The sequence below is a fragment of the Rhinoderma darwinii genome, chromosome 10 (genome assembly GCF_050947455.1).
Source record: "Rhinoderma darwinii isolate aRhiDar2 chromosome 10, aRhiDar2.hap1, whole genome shotgun sequence".
Lineage (NCBI taxonomy): Eukaryota > Metazoa > Chordata > Amphibia > Anura > Rhinodermatidae > Rhinoderma > Rhinoderma darwinii.
In genome coordinates, this window is record NC_134696.1 from 98,623,022 (window position 1) to 98,649,399 (window position 26,378).

Genomic DNA, 26,378 nt, shown 5'->3' on the forward strand with positions numbered 1-26,378 from the left:
TCTTCAGCTGTGGTTTTACATAGGACTGCAGGTAAATAAACACTATTATAGTATACCCAAGTATCCACAAACAATGCAAACCCAAAGAATAAAACACAGTCAGCTCTGCTACATGTCAATGATAATTAATCCCCTTTAGGGATTAAAAATCAGGACATATTTGCTATGAGAATACCCTGAATGGGGGATATTTCTACCTAGAACAGTTGTCGGACTCTTCCCATGAACATGACGCAGCTTCTTGCATACGATGTCAGCTCTGCTGTACGGGATGAAGTCATTTTTCATCTCCACTTATCAACAGTCATTTCATTATTCACAGATGTGCCGTTCATTTCCAGCAAGCATCTGGTATTGGAGGGGTTAAAAGCTGTACCCGGCACTGCGCTGCCAGGCTATCCGGCGCCCCCCTCCCCGTGCCATCCCGGCTCCACCTCTGCACTATGGCGCAGTATTGCAGCTCTCCCTTGTGGTTGTGAATGTCGGCTGCGGCACGGTCCCGGATTTCATTTCACAGTCCGATGGTCCCGTTCCTCTCCTTTGTTTCGCCCTTTTTATTGTTATTAATTCCTTCCTTTTCTTTCCTCCCCGTATGGAGAAGGAGATGGAAGAAGAAGAGGATGAAGGAGGAGAGGGAGGGGAGGGGAGGGGGCTGGAGACGCAGTTAATTTCCGTGCCCGTCCACGGTGATAAATATGGTCTATCTCACTGCAGCAGCATTCTGCGGAGTCCCTGTCATGAGGCGCGGAGGAGCCGGGGTGATGTCACTGTCATTCCCTTTGTCTTCTCTAACACCTGGATCTCTCCCTCCGACTCCTCGGATGCGCTGATTCTGGAAGACTTGTAGGCGAAAGGCAAAATCACAGAGGAGAAGGGTCAGGATTGGAATAGTGGCAGAGCTGAGTTTGTCATTTGGCTTCAGTGGTTGTACATTGTGGTAATCCTCCAGAGCGGACATCATGAACTAGTCATGGATGGTGCCAAATGGTGAATATAGAAGAGGGGGGGGGGGCCCATGGCGAAACTTGGGCACCTACTATGGTGTTGGGCTTTGGCACCCAGGAGAATAGTGCCGGGTGTGTGTTCCCCCTCCGCTCTCTTCTCGTGGCCCTTGGGACAACTCTTCACAAAATCTTCTTTGATGTAGAGAGGAGAGAACTGCGCCCTATAATAAAGAGCAGGAGATCTACCAGGACCGGGCCCCTCTTCTCCAGGGGCCCCATAGCTGCCACATGCACTGATTGCACGGTGTGTGTGCCCTTCCCAAGTAATTCTGCTGTAGTGATGCAGCAAAGGGGAGTTTGTCATTTGGCACAACTCATGGCAAGTTGTCAATATGTTAGACACCAGCTCAGGAGACAGTATCACATGTGATAGGATTAGATACACAGCTCAGGAGACAGTATCAGACATGATAGGATTAGATACACAGCTCAGGAGACAGTATCACACATGATAGGATTAGATACACAGCTCAGCAGACAGTATCACACATGATAGGATTAGATACAGCAGCTCAGGAGACAGTATCACATGTGATAGGATTAGATACACAGCTCAGGAGACAGTATCACACATGATAGGATTAGATACACAGCTCAGCAGACAGTATCACACATGATAGGATTAGATACACAGCTCAGCAGACAGTATCACACATGATAGGATTAGATACACCGGCACAGCAGAGAGTATCACACATGATATGATTAGATACACAGCTCAGCAGACAGTATCACACATGATGGTATTAGATATACAGCTCAGCAAACAGTATCACACATGATAGGAGGATTAGATACACAGGCTCAGCTGACAGTATCACAGATTATAAACTTAGATACACTAGCTCAGTAGACAGTATCACACATTATAAGATTAGATACACAGCTCAACAAACTGTATCACACATGATAGGATTAGATACACAGCTCAGCAGACAGCATCACACATGATATGATTAGATACACAGCTCAGCAGACAGTATCACACATGATAGGATTAGATACACAGCTCAGCAGACAGTATCACACATGATAGGATTAGATACAGTGGCTGAGCAGACAGCATCACACATGATATGATTAGATACACAGCTCAGCAGACAGTATCACACATGATTGACTTAGATACATGGCTCAGCAGACAGTATCACACATGATTTGATTAGATACAGCAGCTCAGCAGACAATATCACACATGATATGATTAGATACATGGCTCAGCAGACAGTATCACACATGATAGGATTAGATACACAGCTCAGCAGACAGTATCACACATGATTGGATTAGATACAGCAGCTCAGCAGACAATATCACACATGATATGATTAGATACACAGCTCAGCAGACAGTATCACACATGATAGGATTAGATACATGGCTCAGCAGACAGTATCACACATGATAGGATTAGATACATAGCTCAGCAGACAGTATCACACATGATAGGCTTAGATACAGTGGCTCAGCAGACAGTATCACACATGATAGGCTTAGATACAGTGGCTCAGCAGACAGTATCACACATGATAGGCTTAGATACGCTGGTCCTCATGACGTGGGTTATGATATTGTGGAGCGGATGCTTTCTATATACAGTCAGGAGATCTTCCCGCTCCTCCGCTGATCATTTCTTCGTTTGACCTACAATTTATTTTTGTTTTGTTCAGCAGTTTTATTAATGTAGAAAAATGCAACTCATGCAAATCACCCATGTGACCAGCGCGGACTGTGATTGGCTGTTGTGGCAGCATCATCTGCATATCCCTGGGGAGAGGAGCCTGTATACAGGTGACGAGTATACGGCAGGCTGGATCTGCTGCTCATTTCCATTGATTGATTGCTGGCGCAGTCTGCACAGAGACGTATAATGCACCGTGTCAGAAGATGTGCGAATGCAAAACCTGAAACCAGATTGTGTCTCGAATAAATTTGCATCAATCAAAATAAGAGATGTGACAATGCAGCTTGTGATGAGCAGATCACGAGCAGACGTCCACCTCTTAAGAGACTGATGGGAATGTATGAGATTTCCAGAAATAGCGCCACTCTTTTCTGCAGGCCATGTCTGGCTTTGCAGCTCAGCCCCATTCACTTGAATACAGTACGCAGCCCATGGACAGGAATGGGACTGTTTCTAGTCTCAGAACTCATTAGCCTCTGATTATCTTGTTCTCTTTAGTCTTTATCTTTTCCTAGTTTAGGGTGTCATATCCCAGCAGCACAGAGTATTTCAGCAGGGCTGTGATGATCCTGTAGGGGGTATTGACCTGTCCACTCATGTGATGATGTTAATGAGTACAGAGCTGCATGTGACAGGGGCCGTGTCATGATGTCAGGGGGGAATAGAGACAAGCAAACGACTCAACAGCACAGAGTATTTCAGGAAAAGGGTTTGCTCATCTTGTGGGGGGGTAGTAGCATGTCATAGGATATAGCTGCATGTTACAGGGAAGTGACATGATATGTGGAGAGGGAATGGAGCGGGTCCTAAAAGAAAATTTGTACCCCCCCCCCCCTCGTGTCACATGACATCTATAGTCCTGCTATAGTCCTCTCAGGCACCAGGACTGGGTGCAACTGCAAAAAATCTGTACCCCATCTAACTGCACTTCTGGAAGGGAGACAAAAGGCAAGTTATAGACTCATAAGAGCTGTAATTGAGTTACCCAGCAGCACAGAGTATTTCAGGAGACGAGGCAGAGAGCTGCTGATGTTATTACACAAGATATCTTCTTCAGTCCGTGTACTGAAGACACAACATTGAGCAGAGTCCTGATGAGCGCAGCAGTGAAATACGATGATCTGTCTCATTTTTAGGCGCCCCGTGTTACATATCACCCTGGTTTATCGCCGTTCCTTTTCGTTAAAATTTTTCATTTATAAATATTTATAGAATATTCCTTTTTACTGTCATTATACGAGTTAAATCTGATATTTCTTTCATAAACTGAAATCCCTGGTTGATCATAATTGGAGAAAAACAAAGTACTCAGCGCTTCATCAGACATTCGCCAACGAGTCGGAAGTTTCTGGCACCTTATATTGGTATAAAGATAATGGGCCACATGTATAAACACCAGTGCGGGGGAAACGGGGACGTATGTGAATAGAGATTTATCATTGTGTAATCAAAAGTTCTGCAAAAGTTCACCATTTTCAAGATCACTGCTTGCTGTCAGGGACCAGGAAACCCATACAGGCCTGTAACGCTTTACAATTAGGAGACACAACTAACAGATAGAATGAAAAGTGATAAAAATCTGTGAACATCCACAAAGAATGAGGAAGGGGCCCCGACCATAAGAGGTTACAGTCTAAACTATAGTAGAAAGACCCGTGCTGCTGACGGTGATGATGATGGCTTTAGCTCACAGAAGATTCCCTAGACTAATACACTGTAACAAAACTTCATTTATGTGAGATCACTAGATCTAAATGTTTTTTTATCCTCTGAATGTAAACACAAATGTTTCCATTTTTTTTTAAAAAGCAAGCAGAGATCTTAAGTTGTAAGATGTCATTTTGTTCCCTCAGGAGGTATTGCATATAGGACATGACCTACCTGGTATTGCAGATCAGTTCAATTGAAGTAAATGGGGCTGAGCTGCAATACCACACACAACCTGTGGACAGGGGTGGCGCTGTTTCTGGTCACAGACTACACCATAAATGTCAATGGTTGGGAGACCCCTCTATGCATCCTCTGGCATTTATAGTACTGCCGCTCTCATGTGGCAGAGGGCACTATGGGGCATACCAGGTCCTAGATTCATTTTTGACCTCTGTGGTGCAAACAGATGGAAAACGATATATACCGATTTTTTTCTGCCACATTTGACCTTGAGCTGCCCTCCTCCTTTTGCCATCGCCTAAAACTTGCCCCAAGAGCAAGCACTCCATCCTCTTTCCTAATTATTTTCTTTTTAAATCCTATAATAAAATAAATCACCTATAAAAAAAAAAATATATATATATATATATATATATATATATATATATATAGATTGCGCATATGCAGCAGAGCCGGGTTTGTCACTTGGCACAACTCATGGCGATTTGTATTGTGTTATCTGTGATACGACTTATTACTGCATTAACGTAAAAAGTCATCATGGTGCAAACAGATGAATGACAAATTCAGCTCTGCTAGATCGTTGATGCGGTTGTGTATTTGTCACGTTTAAACGTGAGACATTAAGCAAGGCCTCCGCTGCTGCCCCTGCAATCTTCAGTGTGAAGGTGAAAAGACTTATTGGGTCATAGATCCCTTTTCTCCGAGTGTCAATTTGTCGCTGGCGGTGGGGAGGGTGGAACTAACGGGCTCTACTCTCTCATTGTCCCTGGAAGCTGCAGTGGGAGGGGAAGGTTCCCACTGAGTTGGCGGCTCGGGATAATGTGCCAAGGATTCCGCTGCGTCATGATGTCACCTCACGGGTAGAGAAGGACGCTTACAGGCAACCGGGGAGGAACAAGTTGTATTAAACTGGGATTAGTACCATGTAATTGAGGGCATCTATGCTGTATATATATATACACCGTATACAGTATGTGATATTTAACCCCTTGTGCTGCAGCTGATCGCCACCACAGGCGGGGGCCTACGCCTCCACGCAGAATCTGTAACATGACCCCCCATCTACAATGTGACATCACAATACCGGTGTCTTCTTATGACACAGAGAGGCCTTTGGGTCCCCTGAAGAGTCCGGGCCCAGGTGCGACCTCTATATTTACGCCCCTGGACGCAGGTTTAATTTCACAGCCATCAAGTGTCCCAGATTGTCTGCTAACCAGACCCCGGTGACTGGTGACTTCCATGCTGTTGCTTATGTGTACGTCATAAAAGGTTGTTGAAAAGCCCAGGTTAAACGTATACCTGTGACGTCGTCACCCATTGACTCCCATGTTAAAAAAAAGTATACCGCGCATATACCGTGCGTACTGGGTTATATCTGTTCGCAAAGTAGGAGTACGGGGGCTTTACTTGACTGCTACATTTGTTTCTTAAAAATCCCAAATCTTCCCTTTCTTTCAATGCACCTCTATTGATTTCTATTGTAGGAGAAGAAGTTAGCTACTTCCTTCCTCCCTGACATTAACATAGAACTACATGTCATTGAACTACTCGTACTTACGTTCCTTGTTTCCATTTTTTTTTGTTTTAAATGGTAGGGATATAGGCTATAAATGAGGGCGAAGGCGCTGGTCCCGTCTGATACATCCCAGATGGACAATTACATATCTGGTCACTGATATTAGATCACATCTCACGCTCAGGTTCAGCCATCCATGTGTCCGCACAGCGAGAGGGTTGGAATGGGGGGAGGTTCCTCTGGGTCAGCGGTCTCTAACCTTTTTATAACCAAGGACCAGTTTCATGCAAGACAATTTTTCCACGGATCGGCGGGAGGGTTGGGGGGTGTTTAAGTTCCGTTCACACTTCGCATAAATACTGCGGATTTTCCGCAACGAAATTAGTAGCATAAAATCCGCAGCGTAATCTAGTACCAGCAAAGTGGATGAGATAGAACAAATAGTGAGCGGAAAAATTAGAAATTGAACTGCGATTCAGAGTTTTATTTCGCGGCATGTCAATTGTATTCGCGTAAGCGCTGCTTATTTGTTGCGGATTTTCCCCATTGAATTCAATGAGGAGGTAAAACCTGCAGCAAATAGCAGATGTTGCGTTTATTGCGGCGGAATCGCAGCGATTCTGCCGCAAAAAACGCAACTCAGAAAAAAATGTAAAATCTTATACTTACCCAGAAGTCTGTTTCTTCCTCCAGGCCGGCCTCCTGGGATGACGCTTCATCCCATGTGACCTCCACTGCAGCCAATCACAGGCTACAGCGGTCCCCTGGAATGAAACGTCATCCCTGCTATGAGGCCGGATGAATGCTCAGCAGTTTTCCGCAGCGCACATTCTGGGTGAAAAACGGCACCACAATTTGGTGTGGTTTTTCGCCCTGAATTCCCTAATGACACCGGGGCAGATACCAGATTCCGCGGCCCGGTTCCAAATGATCCACGGCCCGATATTGGTCCTCGGCCCGGTGGTTGGGGATCACTGCTTTGGGTGACCATGTGACAAAAAAACTATACCATGAGAGCTAATATGGCTGACCGTAGTAGATATCAAACGGTTACTTGCATCCCAGAAAGTGAATGAATCCACAAATATCTGTCCATCTGAGGCATTGGATAGGGGGCAAGGGTATCAACAGCCCCCACCCCCAACACAAACACACACTACAGGCTGATAGCTACTCTCACAACCGTTGCAGCCCATGATTATATAACATCTATAATAGCAGAGGAATAACCAATATGTACAGGTTCCTCACCTACCATGCGTAATTTATAATATTGGTGTTTTCCTATGTGGCAGCGGATAGCGATGCCCCTAAATGGAATGTATGTGATTGTATCCTATTAACAAGGATCTAAAACAAGCCTGTGTAGCAAGAAGAAGCAGTCTCATGTATAGCAGCTAGAACTTTCTGTGGCCACTCCAGTATATGTGGCTTCATGGTGGTCACCCAGATAGGAAGTCAAGTGGTTGCTAAGCAACATGAATGACCACAATTTGAAGAGTAGACTAAGAAGGAGGATAATAGGAAAGATCTAGATGAGGTATGTAATAATCCATATATGTGTGCGCGCGGCAGGGGAGTTAGATATGGGAGCAGGTAAATATATTATTACGTCTTTTCTTGATGTATGGTCGAATCAAGGTAGAAAAATAGGGCATCGGGGACCTGAAGAAAGATGGAAGCCCTTGTAATCAGTGGTTACTGTGCAAATTGCAAGGATTGATACATTGTAACTGATCCCTATGGAAGAATTGCTACATTGTAACCTGTACTTATTGGTGACCGATCCCTCTGAAAAGATTGTTACATTGTAACCTGTACTTATTGATGATGCCCCATGCACACGACCATAAAAATTGCCCGTAATTGCGGTCCGCGATTACGGACCTATTCACTTCAGTTGTCCATGGACACCTTACCGTTTATTTACGGGTAGGTTCCCCGGGCCCTAGAAGTGTGCCGCAAAAGATAGGACATGTCCTATCTTTTGCTTTTTCTGGTCCGTGCCCCCATACTGTGTATGGTAGCACGGGCTGAAACAGCGGGCGGCTGCCCACAGCCATCGCCAGCCGGCCATCCCCGAAATTGCGGGCCATGATTACGGACACCACCTTGTGCATGAGGGCCTAACTTTTCCCTATGGAAGGGTTGCTACATTGTAACCTGTCCTTATTGGTGACCGATCCCTATGGAAGGATTGCTACATTGTGATCTGTGATTATTGGTGACCGATCCCTATGGAAGGATTGCTACAGTGTGATCTGTGATTATTGGTGACCGATCATTATGGAAGGATTGCTACATTGTGATCTGTGATTATTGGTGACCGATCCCTATGGAAGGATTGCTACATTGTAACCTGTCCTTATTGGTGACCGATCCCTATGGAAGAATTGCTACATTGTGATCTGTGATTGTTGGTGACCGATCCCTATGGAAGGATTGCTACATTGTGATCTGTGATTATTGGTGACCGATCCCTATGGAAGGATTGCTACATTGTGATCTGTGATTGTTGGTGACCGATCCCTATGGAAGGATTGCTACATTGTGATCTGTGATTATTGGTGACCGATCCCTATGGAAGGATTGCTACATTGTGATCTGTGATTATTGGTGACCGATCCCTATAGTCTTTCACTATGATTTGGGTGTTTACTTTTTTTTCAAAACCTGTTATCACATGACCCGTCCCCGGACCCCTCGGTGCACATTTTGATGGAGGATCTGTTTGTCTGATGCTCACAGTAAGAGAAGTTTCCCAAAAAATGACCAGTCCATATCAGTCTAGCTGAACAGAGCTGAATAGTTCCGCATGATTAGACAGATTTGCCTATCAGGGCTCTGGAAAATCTGGGTGCAGCTAGGAGCTATAGGACCTATAACCCCAACCATACCTGCACATTAAGGGCATGACCACACGTGGCGGATTTCCTCCGCAACTGTCCGCATCAATGCCGCACAGAATCTGCGTTGCAGATTCTGCTGCGGATCTGCACAAAATGTGCAGTAAATTGATGCGGACTGGCCGCTGCGGACTGCGGGAAAAGTGCTTCCCTTCTCCCTATTCAGTGCAGGATAGAGAGAAGGGACAGCACTTTCCCTAGTGAAAGTAAACGAATTTCATACTTACCGGCCGTTGTCTTGGTGACGCGTCCCTCTTTCGGCATCCAGCTCGACCTCCCTGGATGACGCGCCAGTCCATGTGACCGCTGCAGCCTGTGCTTGGCCTGTGATTGGCTGCAGCCGTCACTTAGACTGAAACGTCATCCTGGGAGGCCGGACTGGAGACAGAAGCAGGGAGTTCTCGGTAAGTATGAACTTATATTTTTTTACAGGTTGCTGTATATTGTGATCGGCAGTCACTATCCCGGGTGCAGAAACAGTTACTGCCGATCGCTTAACTCTTTCAGCACCCTGGACAGTGACTATTTACAGATGTCTCCTAGCAACGCTCCCGTCATTACGGGAGCCCCATTGACTTCCTCAGTCTGGCTGTAGACCTAGAAATACATAGGTCCAGCCAGAATGAAGAAATGTCAAGTTAAAAAAGCAAGACGCATCCGCAGCACACATGACATGTGCATGACAGCTGCGGACTTCATTGCGGAACTTAGAATCTCCATTGAAGTCAATGGAGAAATTCCGCCATGAGTCCGCCACTGCTCCGCAACAGACAGAGCATGCTGCGGACACCAAATTCCGCTCCGCAGCCTATGCTCCGCAGCGGAATGTTACGCATCGTCTAAACGAACACTTCTAAATAGAAGTGGAAGTCAATGCAGAAACGGCTCCGCTGCGGATTAACGCTGCGGAGTGTCCGCAGCGGAATTTAAGTGAAATTCCGCCACGTGTGAACCCAGCCTAAATCCAGCTATATTGATGATGACTCTGACAGCGGAGTGTTTCGCTGACTGTAATAGTGATGTGTAGGGTGCCTAGGGGTATACAGCCCGCTCCAGATGGCACCAGATTTTAAGGACGGATGACAGAACAATTTATAATTCCCACGCCACCACAGCTGGCAGAAAGGTCACATGACCCACATGCCAGCTCCCTGAGGATAGAGCAGTGACGCAGGTGGAGGTAGCGCCATTCTCTAGAGCTCCGTCCCTCCACAATATTCCATTATAAATAGGGAAGAGGGAACTTTCTTGGGGGATTACAGAGTGCGGCTCTGCTCCCCTGCATCAATGTGACGGGCAATTTATCTCTATCTTGCTCCCCCGTTTACAGATGTAGCAGAGTGTAATTTGTCATAGTATTCTACAGGGCGGCATTGTTAACGGATAGTGATAACTCTCTGAGTTAAGATAAGCGTGTAAGTTCATCTGCAGTCCTATGTAAAACTACTGATGACACATTGGAATAGCACCCTGATTCAAGGTCAAATCAAAGTTTGTGAAGGTCGCTGGGTAAACCATGAGTGGGGGTCCCTCCCATGTATTGAAGAAGGAACATGGGGAGTATAATAGTTGTGATTTTGTATAAAGTATAAAGTCTTATTGTGCATAAATAATACCGCCATTCAGTGGAAAATAAAAATACCGTCCAAATACCCCTATACGTTGCCTACATAATAATGCCATACAGAGACTATATAATAATGCAGACTGCTACATAATAGCGCCATACAGTTCCTGCATAATAATCCCTACATAATATATACCCAATAATCTCATACAGACATACATAAAAGTGCTATACATTACATACATAACAATGCCATACCGTGCCTGCATAAGTGTGCCATACAGTACCTATATAATAGTATTAAACAGTCCATACCTAATATTTCTGTACAGTACATATATAGTAGTGCCATACAGTACACATATAAGAGTGCCATACAGTACATATATAATAGTATTAAACAGTCCATACCTAATAGTACTTTACAGTACCTACTTATTGCCATATAGTACCTCCTTAATAGTACCGTACCAAGCATACATAATAGGGCCATGCAGTATATGTATAATAGTATTACATAGTCCATATGTAGAAGTTCTGTAGAGGATCTACATAATAGTGCTATACAGTGCCTGCCTAATAGTACCATGTCATATATATACATAATAGTGCCATACAGAATCTACATAATAGTATTACACAGTCCATACATAATAGTGCCATACAGAATCTACATAATAGTATTACACAGTCCATACATAATAGTGTCATACAGTATCTACACAATAGTACCATGTCATATATATATATATATATATATATATATATATACATAATAGTGCCATACAGTACATATATTATTGTATTACACAGTCCATACATAATAGTGCCATACAGTACATATATAATAGTATTACACAGTCCATACATAATAGTGCAATACAGTATCTACATAATAGTGCCATGTCATATATATACATAACAGTGCCATACAGTACATATATTATAGTATTACACAGTCCATACATAATAGTGTCATACAGTATCTACATAATAGTACCATAACATATATACATAATAGTGCCATACAGTATCTACATAATAGTACCATACAGTATCTACATAATAGTGCCATACAGTACATATATAATAGTATTACACAGTCCATACATAATAGTGCCATACAGTATCTACATAATAGTGCCATACAGTACATATATAATAGTATTACACAGTCCATACATAATAGTGCAATACAGTATCTACATAATAGTGCCATGTCATATATATACAAAATAGTGCCATACAGTACATATATTATAGTATTACACAGTCCATACATAATAGTGCCATACAGTATCTACATAATAGTACCATAACATATATACATAATAGCGCCCTACAGTGCATACATAATAGTGCCGCATAGTAAAGAAATAACAGTCCATAAAGTGCCCAAGTAACAGGGCTTTGTAGTACCCAAATAATACCAACATACAATTCCCCAAAAAATACCCCAGTCTGTGTCCTGATATAAGGTAAAGTGACGGTGACTGGTAAGTTTTGAGCGTGTCGCTGGTGGTAATGATAGAATAGTGGAAGCTCGAAAATAGTGGAGGTCCCGGACAACAGTGCCGGTTGTTCATGCTACTAAAGGGCTTGTCCAGGATTAGAAAAACACGTGTCTGCTTCCATAAACAGCACCACAGCGGCCCACTAGTCGTGTATGGTTTAGCATCTCAGCCCCATTCACTGCAATAGAGCTGAACTGCAATACCATATGCAACTCACGGACAAGTGTGGCGCTAGAAATCAGCCATGTTTTTTCTAATCTTTCATTTCGGCTCAAATGACTGTCTCGGCTCTGCTACATCGATATATATCAACCACAGTCTTTTTTTCTTCTCTTTCCAAGCCGATCGCTTCCATCTTTTCCGGAACGCGCACATCAATCACTCCCCATGTTCTCTCAACCTATTATGTTACACGCAACACTCGGCTCCCCTCTCGCTGTGACACCCCCTATACATCTCCCGCAGACGCCCCCTTGTCTTACCGCGTCACGCACAACTACCTGTGAATCTGCTTCGATTCCGTGATGTAACCTCATTTGGAATCACACACCATGGGGATATTGCCGCACTGATGTGTTCCTCATGGGAAGGCAAGTGCGAAAAAAAGTTCATTTTTCTCTTTGCAAAATCCTTGGTGACATTTTCTACAATCGCACAAAAACCTTTCATCTTCATGAACAAATAGAACTTTTTTTTCCGTGTGAGAAAAGGTCTCAGACGCTGTTAACTTCCCTGAAAGGAACATAGATTTTTCTTACTCAAAGTAACTAGAGGGATATTGAGAGAACGGGGGAGAGAGGGAAGTAAGGACAAGGGCCAAGAGGGCAATGGAAGAACCAGGGAGGCGAGCAAGACCGAACACGCATAGCAGAGCTGAGTTTGTCATTGGCAATATCACTTTGTTATGTATAGTTTTATATTGTACAATTACTACATCATCATGATCCAAAAATAAGAACAGAACCAACTCTGCTATATAATCAAGAATTTTTGGACAGTGATTATTTTTCATTATAGGTGGAATCCCCCTTTAAATGATCTCTATACCTTCCCACTTTATGATAGATGCAATTATTCTCGCTGCATTGCTCCCCTATGTCACATGAGGCAAAAAATAGATGATGTTATATTAAGTATAATTTACTGTAATGTATTTAACAAAACGTTCTGCGAGGCGGCGGGATGGTTAGAAACTCGCATTAATCAAAAACGTGATGAAGCCGACGAATATCTGGAGGATGGATTTGAGGCTTTTATCTGTGATACATATATAATTACTTTTGATGCTGGGTTCCTTTAAGGACATAATTTTCCTGTGATGTCACATATATTAATTCCCCCGTCGACTTAAAGGGAAGGTTCACCTTTACATCCATTTTTAGTACTTCTCCAATGCATTTCAAATTAAAAATTAAACTATATGGTGATATTAGTTGAGCACTATATGGTGGTATTAGTTGAGCACTATATGGTGATATTAGTTGAGCACTATATGGTAGTATTAGTTGAGCACTATATGGTGGTATTAGTTGAGCACTATATGGTGGTATTAGTTGAGCACTATATGGTGGTATTAGTTGAGCACTATATGGTGATATTAGTTGAGCACTATATGGTGGTATTAGTTGAGCACTATATGGTGATATTAGTTGAGCACTATATGGTGGTATTAGTTGAGTACTATATGGTGATATTAGTTGAGCACTATATGGTGATATTAGTTGAGCACTATATGGTGATATTAGTTGAGCACTATATGGTGATATTAGTTGAGCACTATATGGTGATATTAGTTGAGCACTATATGGTGATATTAGTTGAGCACTATATGGTGGTATTAGTTGAGCACTATATGGTGATATTAGATGAGCACTATATGGTGATATTAGTTGAGCACTATATGGTGATATTAGTTGAGCACTATATGGTGATATTAGTTGAGCACTATATGGTGGTATTAGTTGAGCACTATATGGTGATATTAGTTGAGCACTATATGGTGGTATTAGTTGAGCACTATATGGTGGTATTAGTTGAGCACTATATGGTGGTATTAGTTGAGTACTATATGGTGGTATTAGTTGAGCACTATATGGTGATATTAGTTGAGAACTATATGGTGGTATTAGTTGAGCACTATATGGTAGTATTAGTTGAGCACTATATGGTAGTATTAGTTGAGCACTATATGGTGATATTAGTTGAGCACTATATGGTGATATTAGTTGAGCACTATATGGTGGTATTAGTTGAGCTCTATATGGTGGTATTAGTTGAGCAGTATATGGTGATATTAGTTGAGTACTATATGGTGATATTAGTTAAGCACTATATGGTGGTATTAGTTGAGCTCTATATGGTGATATTAGTTGAGTACTATATGGTGATATTAGTTGAGAACTATATGGTGGTATTAGTTGAGCATTACATGGTAGTATTAGTTGAGCAGTATATGGTGATATTATTTGAGCACTATATGGTGGTATTAGTTGAGCACCATATGGTAGTATTAGTTGAGCACTATATGGTGATATTAGTTGAGCACTATATGGTGATATTAGTTGAGTACTATATGGTGGTATTAGTTGAGCACTATATGGTGATATTAGTTGAGCACTATATGGTGATATAAGTTGATCACTATATGGTGATATTAGTTGAGTACTATATGGTGGTATTAGTTGAGCACTATATGGTGATATTAGTTGAGCAGTATATGGTGATATTAGTTGAGCACTATATGGTGATATTAGTTGAGCACTATATGGTAGTATTAGTTGAGCTCTATATGGTGATATTAGTTGAGTACTATATGGTGATATTAGTTGGGAACTATATGGTGGTATTAGTTGAGCATTGCATGGTAGTATTAGTTGAGCAGTATATGGTGATATTAGTTGAGCACTATATGGTGATATTAGTTGAGCACTATATGGTAGTATTAGTTGAGCACTATATGGTGATATTAGTTGAGCACTATATGGTGATATTAGTTGAGTACTATATGGTGGTATTAGTTGAGCACCATATGGTGATATTAGTTGAGCACTATATGGTGGTATTAGTTGAGTACTATATGGTGGTATTAGTTGAGCACTATATGGCGATATTAGTTGAGCACTATATGGTGATATTAGTTGAGCAGTATATGGTGGTATTAGTTGAGCACTATATGGTGATATTAGTTGAGCACTATATGGTGGTATTAGTTGAGCACTATATGGAGGTATTAGTTGAGCACTATATGGTAGTATTAGTTGAGCACTATATGGTGGTATTAGTTGAGCACTATATGGTGATATTAGTTCAGCACTATATGGTGGTATTAATTGAGCACTATATGGTGGTATTAGTTGAGCACTATATCATTTTATTTAGTTGAGCACTATATTGTGGTATTAGTTGAGCACTATATGGTGGTATTAGTTGAGCACTAAATCATTTTATTTAGTTGAGCACTATATTGTGGTATTAGTTGATCATTATATGGTGATATTAGTTGAGCACTATATGGTAGTATTAGTTGAGCACTATATGGTGGTATTAGTTGAGCACTATATGGTGATATTAGTTGAGCACTATATGGTGGTATTAATTGAGCACTGTATGGTGGTATTAGTTGAGCACTATATCATTTTATTTAGTTGAGCACTATATGGTGATATTAGTGAAGCACTATATGGTGATATTAGTTGAGCACTATATGGTAGTATTAGTTGAGCACTATATGGTGATATTAGTTGAGCACTATATGGTGGTATTAGTTGAGCACTATATGGTGGTATTAGTTGAGCACTATATGGTGGTATTAGTTGAGCACTATATGGTGGTATTAATTGAACACTATATGGTGGTATTATTTGAGCACTATATCATTTTATTTAGTTGAGCACTATATGGTGATATTAGTGAAGCACTATATGGTGATATTAGTTGAGCACTATATGGTAGTATTAGTTGAGCACTATATGGTGGTATTAGTTGAGCATTATATGGTGATATTAGTTCAGCACTATATGGTGGTATTAATTGAGCACTATATGGTGGTATTAGTTGAGCACTATATCATTTTATTTAGTTGAGCACTATATTGTGGTATTAGTTGAGCACCATATGGTGGTATTAGTTGAGCACTATATCATTTTATTTAGTTGAGCACTATATTGTGTTATTAGTTGAGCACTATATGGTGATATTAGTTGAGCACTATATGGTAGTATTAGTTGAGCACTATATGGTGGTATTAGTTGAGCACTATATGGTGATATTAGTTGAGCACTATATGGTGGTATTAATTGAACACTATATGGTGGTATTATTTGAGCACTATATCATTTTATTTAGTTGAGCACTATATGGTAGTATTAGTTGAGCACTATATGGTGATATTAGTTGAGCACTATATGGTGGTATTAGTTGAGCACTATATAGTGATATTAGTTGAGCACTATATAGTTTTATTTAGTTGAGCACTATATGGTGGTATTAGTTGAGCACTATATGGTGATATTAGTTGAGCACTATATGGTAGTATTATTTAAGCACTATATGGTGGTATTAGTTGAGCACTATATGGTGATATTAGTTGAGCACTATATGGTGGTATTAGTTGAGCACTATATGGTGGTATTAGTTGAGCACTAAATGGTGGTATTAGTTGAGCACTATATGGTGGTATTAGTTGAGCACTATATGGTGGTATTAGTTGAGCACTATATGGTAGTATTAGTTGAGCACTATATGGTGGTATTAGTTGCGCACCATATGGTGCTATTAGTTGAGCACTGTTTCATTTTATTTAGTTGAGCACTATATTGTGGTATTAGTTGATCACTATATGGTGGTATTAGTTGAGCACTATATAATTTTATTTAGTTGAACACTATATTGTGTTTTTAGTTGATCACCATATGGTGCTATTAGTTGAGCACTATATCATTTTATTTAGTTGAGCACTATATTGTGGTATTAGTTGAGCACCATATGGTGGTATTAGTTGAGCACTATATAATTTTATTTAGTTGAGCACTATATTGTGTTATTAGTTGAGCACTATATGGTGATATTAGTTGAGCACTATATGGTAGTATTAGTTGAGCACTATATGGTGGTATTAGTTGAGCACTATATGGTGATATTAGTTCAGCACTATATGGTGGTATTAAATGAGCACTATATGGTGGTATTAGTTGAGCACTATATAATTTTATTTAGTTGAGCACTATATTGTGGTATTAGTTGAGCACTATATGGTGGTATTAGTTGAGCACTATATCATTTTATTTAGTTTAGCACTATTTTGTGGTATTAGTTGATCATTATATGGTGGTATTAGTTGAGCACTATATGGTAGTATTAGTTGAGCACTATATGATGGTATTAGTTGAGCACTATATGGTGATATTAGTTGAGCACTATATGGTGGTATTAATTGAGCACTATATGGTGGTATTAGTTGAGCACTATATCATTTTATTTAGTTGAGCACTATATGGTGATATTAGTGAAGCACTATATGGTGATATTAGTTGAGCACGATATGGTAGTATTAGTTGAGCACTATATGGTGATATTAGTTGAGCACTATATGGTGGTATTAGTTGAGCACCATATGGTGCTATTAGTTGAGCACTATATCATTTTATTTAGTTGAGCACTATATTGTGGTATTAGTTGAGCACCATATGGTGGTATTAGTTGAGCACTATATCATTTTATTTAGTTGAGCACTATATTGTGTTATTAGTTGAGCACTATATGGTGATATTAGTTGAGCACTATATGGTAGTATTAGTTGAGCACTATATGGTGGTATTAGTTGAGCACTATATGGTGATATTAGTTGAGCACTATATGGTGGTATTAATTGAACACTATATGGTGGTATTAGTTGAGCACTATATCATTTTATTTAGTTGAGCACTATATGGTGATATTAGTGAAGCACTATATGGTGATATTAGTTGAGCACTATATGGTAGTATTAGTTGAGCACTATATGGTGATATTAGTTGAGCACTATATGGTGGTATTAGTTGAGCACTATATAGTGATATTAGTTGAGCACTATATAGTTTTATTTAGTTGAGCACTATATGGTGGTATTAGTTGAGCACTATATGGTGATATTAGTTGAGCACTATATGGTAGTGTTATTTAAGCACTATATGGTGGTATTAGTTGAGCACTATATGGTGATATTAGTTGAGCACTATATGGTGGTATTAGTTGAGCACTATATGGTGGTATTAGTTGAGCACTAAATGCTGGTATTAGTTGAGCACTATATGGTGGTATTAGTTGAGCACTATATGGTGGTATTAGTTGAGCACTATATGGTAGTATTAGTTGAGCACTATATGGTGGTATTAGTTGTGCACCATGTGGTGCTATTAGTTGAGCACTGTTTCATTTTATTTAGTTGAGCACTATATTGTGGTATTAGTTGATCACTATATGGTGGTATTAGTTGAGCACTATATAATTTTATTTAGTTGAGCACTATATTGTGTTTTTAGTTGAGCACTATATTGTGTTATTAGTTGAGCACCATATGGTGCTATTAGTTGAGCACTATTTCATTTTATTTAGTTGAGCACTATATTGTGGTATTAGTTGAGCACCATATGGTGGTATTAGTTGAGCACTATATCATTTTATTTAGTTGAGCACTATATTGTGTTATTAGTTGAGCACTATATGGTGATACTAGTTGAGCACTATATGGTAGTATTAGTTGAGCACTATATGGTGGTATTAGTTGAGCACTATATGGTGATATTAGTTCAGCACTATATGGTGGTATTAATTGAGCACTATATGGTGGTATTAGTTGAGCACTATATCATTTTATTTAGTTGAGCACTATATTGTGGTATTAGTTGAGCACTATATGGTGGTATTAGTTGAGCACTATATCATTTTATTTAGTTTAGCACTATATTGTGGTATTAGTTGATCATTATATGGTGATATTAGTTGAGCACTATATGGTAGTATTAGTTGAGCACTATATGGTGGTATTAGTTGAGCACTATATGGTGATATTAGTTGAGCACTATATGGTGGTATTAATTGAGCACTATATGGTGGTATTAGTTGAGCACTATATCATTTTATTTAGTTGAGCACTATATTGTGATATTAGTGAAGCACTATATGGTGATATTAGTTGAGCACTATATGGTAGTATTAGTTGAGCACTATATGGTGATATTAGTTGAGCACTATATGGTGGTATTAGTTGAGCACTATATGGTGGTATTAGTTGAGCACTATATGGTGGTATTAGTTGAGCACTATATGGTGGTATTAGTTGAGCACCATATGGTGCTATTAGTTGAGCACTATATCATTTTATTTAGTTGAGCACTATATTGTGGTATTAGTTGAGCACCATATGGTGGTATTAGTTGAGCACTATATGGTAGTATTAGTTGAGCACTATATGGTGGTATTAGTTGAGCACTAAATGGTGATATTAGTTGAGCACTATATGGTGGTATTAATTGAGCACTATATGGTGGTATTAGTTGAGCACTATATCATTTTATTTAGTTGAGCACTATATGGTGATATTAGTGAAGCACTATATGGTGATATTAGTTGAGCACTATATGGTAGTATTAGTTGAGCACTATATGGTGGTATTAGTTGAGCACTATATAGTGATATTAGTTGAGCACTATATAGTTTTATTTAGTTGAGCACTATATGGTGGTATTAGTTGAGCACTATATGGTGATATTAGTTGAGCACTATATGGTAGTATTATTTAAGCACTATATGGTGGTATTAGTTGAGCACTATATGGTGATATTAGTTGAGCACTAAATGGTGGTATTAGTTGAGCACTATATGGTGGTATTAGTTGAGCACTATATGGTGGTATTAGTTGAGCACTATATGGTAGTATTAGTTGAGCACTATATGGTGGTATTAGTTGAGCACTATATGGTGATATTAGTTGAGCAGTATATGGTGATATTAGTTGAGCACTATATGGTGATATTAGATGAGCACTATATCGTGATATTAGTTGAGTACTATATGGTGATATTAGTTGAGCACTATATGGTGATATTAGTTGAGCACTATATGGTGATATTAGTTGAGCACTATATGGTGATATTAGTTGAGCACTATATGGTGGTATTAGTTGAGCACTATATCATTTTATTTAGTTGAGCACTATATGGTGATATTAGTTGAGCACTATATGGTGGTATTAGTTGAGCACTATATCATTTTATTTAGTTGAGCACTATATGGTGATATTAGTTGAGCACTATATGGTGATATTAGTTGAGCACTATATGGTGGTATTAGTTGAGCACTATATGGTAGTATTAGTTGAGCACTATATCGTTTTATTTAGTTGAGCTTAGTGAGGTGGTATTAGCTGATTGCTGTTTCGGTTAGATCAGCATTACCCCTAATAATTGCATGTCTGTTGGTCTGTGCCTGATATATCTGAATAAGTATACAGTCATTATTACATATACAATAATTATATGCAGCTCTGTGAATAAGTTGGACTGTGCCATTTTTGCTATGCAGTAATAACTATGTGTCTCATGGTGTCACTATTATAAAACAATTGTACCCAGGTCTGTGAATGAGAGAAGTAGTGCTTTGATTTCACCTATAGAACAAGATCCGACAATGATAACCTCCATACAGTGCACAACTTGTACCGCTATTTGTACCGGCCTAGGAGAGAATGTCAGGCTGCCAAGTCTGTAAAATGCCAGGGGTGCCGGGCAAGCGTTCCTGTGCGGCAGAAGCCTTGTAAAGGACACCCGGGGCCGGACCACTGACTCATCAAACAAATCATTTATCAAAATGTGCTATAAAGATCTCCGCCAGATATAACGGCTTCATCCTTACCAGAGCCTGGCATCCACGTCTTACCAGTCTCTATGGCAATCACCTCCGAACACCGGGTACAGCTCCATCACTGAACCCACGCGCACATTCTGCATAATACTAATTGGCGGTAATAATATTTACTGGTGCTATTGTTTATGAGAAGGTTTGCAGCACCTAATGAGGAATGTAACAAACCTTTCCTTTATTGTTCTGTAAAAATAAAAATAAATAGATCCCACAATTTACCGGATAAATCAATTAATTCACATTAAAAGGCAATTAGAACTCTTCATTTGCATGTCTGTGCTCCTGTTCTATTTCTGCACTGTAGAGATAGAAGTGCATTTTGTGGCTGGTTACTACAATTCCCAGCAGGGTGCGGGTACTTAAAGATTTGGACAGTCCCTACTTATTAGAAGGGTCCCTTGACAATTAGCAGATCACAAAACTGTCCTCCTGTTGCGACCCCGGCGATCAGCTTCAATCTGTGGAGAAACCTTCCAGTAACTGTTTGATTTCCCTACAGCGCCGCCACAGGTGAAATGAAATATTACACAGTGTCCATTCATATCAATGTGTTGTCTGTGTAATACGGGACGGGACAGAGAGAGAGACGCTCTATGTAACCGCTCTCCACTCTGACCAAGAGATGAGGGTCCTGAACAGGGGACCCCCCTCTATTAACTCAGAATTCCCTAATAGGGTGTATGAAAATAGGTTTTCTAAACTGAAAGACACCTTGAATAGGGAGGACCCCATGATAACATGTAATAACCTGAATGGCATATCAGTCTGGATTATTACATAGAGTCACTTTATTCCCTACTCATGGGCGTAGCTACCAGGGCATTAAGTATAGAAGGGGGCCCAGGAGCTAAGGGACCCATGAGGGGGCGTTAAGTGATCGCTGTGGATGATGGAAGTGAAGGACGAGAATATGAATGCAGATCACTGGCAGACCAAAGAAAGGAGGAAAATACTCAGGGGAAGAGTAAAGACCAGATAATCATAAGCCTTTCAGGTCCGGATTGAGCGGGCCCCGTTCCAAGTTTTGCTATGGGACCCCTTGGTTACTTGATACACCCCCTACTGCTAATACTGTGCAAGAAGTGTCAATACTCACTGTAGTTGTATGAACCAGAAAGCTCAGGATGAACAGGCACAGGACGGAGGGCAGGATTTAAGTAGGACAGGGTGTACAGGGATAGGCTAGAGAAGGTTATAGTGGTGAGCACGCTGGCTCTTTAAGAGGTCACCAGGCCGCGCGCGCACCCTGGAGGAGCGAGCAGCAGGCGGGAGCATTACATGCCGGCGTCACCGGGGAGGAGGAGGGGAACGCCGGCACAGAGGTAATAGATGCTGGCGATCGGCATGTGGCGACATGTACTCAACAGGTAGTCACCCAGACAGGAAATCAGATGGTTGCTAGGCAACCTGAATGATCGAACCCTACAGAATACAATAAATGGGTGCTGAAAGTTGGGAAATAATGGGATTCTGCCCAGATACTTCATACTATTGCCCCAATGTGTAGTTGTTGCAGCGGAGTTGGGCTTTAAGTTAAGAAACGTATTTAAATACTAGATAATTCCGCCCGTTCCCCAACTTTTTCCCCCGCTTGCACCGTTATACTGACATTTCTACTTGTTAATATTTTTAATTGACTGATAAACTCCGCGGGGCATCGGGCGGCATTAAGTGCAGTACTTGATGAATTCATAATGACTGTGATTGGGTCTATTGGTGCTCTTCATGTGCAGCGAGACATCAATGGAATCAGCATGGGGCGTCTCAGATTTGTCTGGATTTTTTCGAGACCTGACCTTCTGTTTGTATTAGACTGCTTCTATTTACTTTTCAAATAGAAGAAAATTATATGTGTCGGAGAAAGTAAAGCAAAGAGATTAGAGGAGATAGAACAGAACTGGGGATGAGCAAAATCCATAGTTTAGGATTTGTCATTGTGAAGAATAATTTGAAGCTTCAGGCTGGAATAATGTGAGATAAAGAGCGCAATTCAATACAGCAAAGCCATCGCCATATTGACAGTATTTCAAGTCATATTCCCGGCGGTCCCGGAGACCACGGCTATGGATGGAGCATTGATCATAGTCCCATGTTTTACTACTTGTTACCATTTACATGTTAATTCCACTTTCCAAGACATTTTCTTTCTGGGTGGGATGAATAGCTGAGTTTATTGTGAGTTTCCTGGTTCGTGAATAGAATTTCAAGATGGCAGTGAAGACTGACACAAGTAGGGCAGTGGGATAGAGGAACTAGTGGGGATGTATCGCAATACATATTTCCATGCCATGCAAGGTCCGTGGCAAGCTGGGTGACAACTCTTTTGTATTTGTCCTCACACAATTCCATTCACTGCATCGTAAATTCACCATCAAAGAATATCCAAGCCAAATATCACCCAGGGTGAAAATCAGTTTGCTGCCCCAGGTGAAGGAATTACCTAAATACCCTGGCCAAGTGTGGCTTTTTAGTGGCCCCGACACCCGTGGCACATTTACCACTGCCCCCTCTATACATAGCAGTGTAGCAGTGTCATTTTTGTTGTTTTTCATGATTTATTCTGTGCACTATATCTCTGTCATGCAGTGGGTTTAACTGCAGTCCTATGTAAAACCACAGATCAGGTCATGACAAACTCAGCTCTGCTACATCTGTACATGTAATGATGATTTCTTCCCCGTTCTTGTAGCGGTAGACGTCCAGTATCCGGATTATTATTTTTTTAAAATTTGCTTCTTTTTTTAAATCTCCTGTGAAAATGACATCAGATGTCGCCTTCACTCCTAATCCAGCAGGATGTGTGCTGTAGCGTACAGACGGATGATTGTGTACACGCAAGGTCACAGGATTGATTGCCTCTCATTCACCAGTGCGCTGCGATCAGGAGAAGATAAGGTCGACCTTAGTTAAGGTGCAGCCTGAAAGTCATTTGCGATCAAATGCGCGTATCCCATAAGGGGACGGCTGCTCGACATCCCGTGAAGAATGACATTCAGAAGACGCAGAACCCACAATCTCTCTGTATCGAGCAGAGAACATATAAATATGGAGGCATCACCGTACTGCGCCATATCATCGCGTGGAATCGGGAGGTGCCCAGCTTATATCTCATTAGACCCTATTGTTTTAGTAACTGGTCCTCTGTTATCATCCATTACCTATCCCCCTCTCATACAATTTAATGGGGTCCGGTAACAGACCAATAATGGACAGCTGCCATGAAGCGGAATTAATAAACATTGGAAGGGGTCGGTTGCCTAATTTGAGACCGAACATTAAAACCCCATTGGTTGGGCTACCTTAAAACTGGATCGGAAATGGCCAGAATGACCCAAGTGGTTATAAGGTGCCGGCGGATGGGCGACAAAATTAATCAGTCCTTGCAACAGTGACGACCAGGACATTGGGATACTTTGGGGAGTCTTTCTTTGAATCAGAACAGTCTCAATTAAACTGAGGATAGTATCAGAATAGTCCAACGGGACAACTCAGGCCTCACAATATAGTCCGCGTGACTGCCCCCTTTCATTTCCTTTGTATGATGCTCTCCCGACACCAAGTCCTCTTTTTATTCTTCAATCCAGCTAGTGTTATACTGGGGACCTCACTCTGCCGCTGACCCAGCACAGATGTCTGGCTGCCTTGTCTCCTCAGCTCTGGTTCCACTTAGAGTACTCACTGGCCTGCTCCTCTGCACACAGCTTTTCTGCATAAAGCTTCTCTGCAGACAGGCCACCCCTGGAACAGTTGTCTCCACACATCAACTGATCAGTACAACTACGCGCACACACACACACACACACACACACACACTTTCTGCCTGGGCCAAATCTCATACCCTAGAAACAGTCTATCCAATTATAGTGCCTTCTTCTGTAGGTCACGGATGTACAGGTATTTCTTTCTATTTTTTCAGCGACTGTTTGTTGCATCGGTTTTTAACATCATTAGCAGCGGAGATTTTTTTTCTGATACAGAGCTCCAAATCCCCTACAGTTAAATGTTACAATTCTGGCTGCCTGCATCCACCAATAGAGGGAGCTCAGGAGCTTACTGCATACTGTGTTATTATTGAGTTCTGTGTATAAATGTATGTAGTAAGCTCCCCCTAGTGGTGACTATAGGTAGTGTTTCTTTTATACAGAAGATTTGGAGCTCTGTATCAGAAGTATGAAGCTCTGAACCCTATTATTTGAAGAAATTAATCCGCACCAAAATAAGGTTTCTATTCCAATTTAAAAACAAAATGATCTCGATTAGAAAATCAGGCACGATCATCCGGATCAGGAAACAAAGTAAGGTTTTCACAGGTTTCGCTTCGTTTCTGCTATAGCTACAAGAAATATTTCCTACATAATTTAAAGGATTGTGTTCAGACACAACTGTCTGGGGATCCATGTCATTATTAAAGCATGTGTCTAGTGTCAAGATCTTGGAAGAGTAGGAATGTAGCAGGCATCATATTGTTATGTGACGCTAGGCAGCCGCATTTATTTTCTGCATTCTGACATGCTAAGGAAACATGATAAAGTGTCATTTGCATATTGCAAAGCAATAAATAGCTGCACTGAATATTTCTACTACTAGGTGATACACATGCTTAAAGGGGAGTGATTAGTGCTTTGATTGTGGCTATAGTACTCCTTAACAGCACACCCTGTGGTCAGGCAGGGTATTGCAAGTAACAGTTACCTATGTATTTCATGTGAAAAAATAATACATGCATGAGTTTAATTCTACATCTTTGTGGTTTTCTTTGAAGGGGTTGTCTGGTTTCAAGGGGTTACTTACTGGTTCCCTATTTGGGCTCTTCTGTCTGCCTATATGATGCTCAAGTGGAGAATGTCCCCCATTTAGGACCCTCCTCTATTACCCAGAACAATTACAAAGAGCATCTCTCTCTGGAGGACCTGTCAAATCACACTGGCAGCCCATTGATTTGAATAGAAACTGTGTAATTCTTCTGTTCTCCTGCGGTGGCACTGTAGGGAAATGAAACACTGCTGGGTTCTCCCATAGATTAGAGGTCATCCTGTGATCGCCTTATTGTCAGAGGATCATTCTAACAAAAAGGATTGACTAATTCTGAGTACCCTTTTTACATAGACTTTAGGGTATGAATCTCATACATTTTTCTGCACACACAGTGGCGTACATAGAAGTGGGGGGCATAGCGGATATCACAATTGGACAATGATGGTACCAGGTTTTATTCTCCTTGGACATCATTCGTGTATATCCCCCCCAGCTCCTATTGATGACCCTTGGACCAATTAGTCACTACTTACTAACTATATTGTTACCCTCCTAATAGGAAACTGGGTATGGGGATGAACCAGGGCTTAACCCTCTCTTTTTAAGGACCCCATAGCAGAAGCATGGTCTGATTGTAT

General features: G+C 40.9%; 1 protein-coding gene across 1 annotated transcript in view; it reads left to right on the plus strand.

Moving 5' to 3' along the window:
* The window catches only part of IGLON5 (IgLON family member 5), a 423,086-nt gene that overhangs the window by 217,174 nt on the left and 179,534 nt on the right, over positions 1–26,378 (plus strand).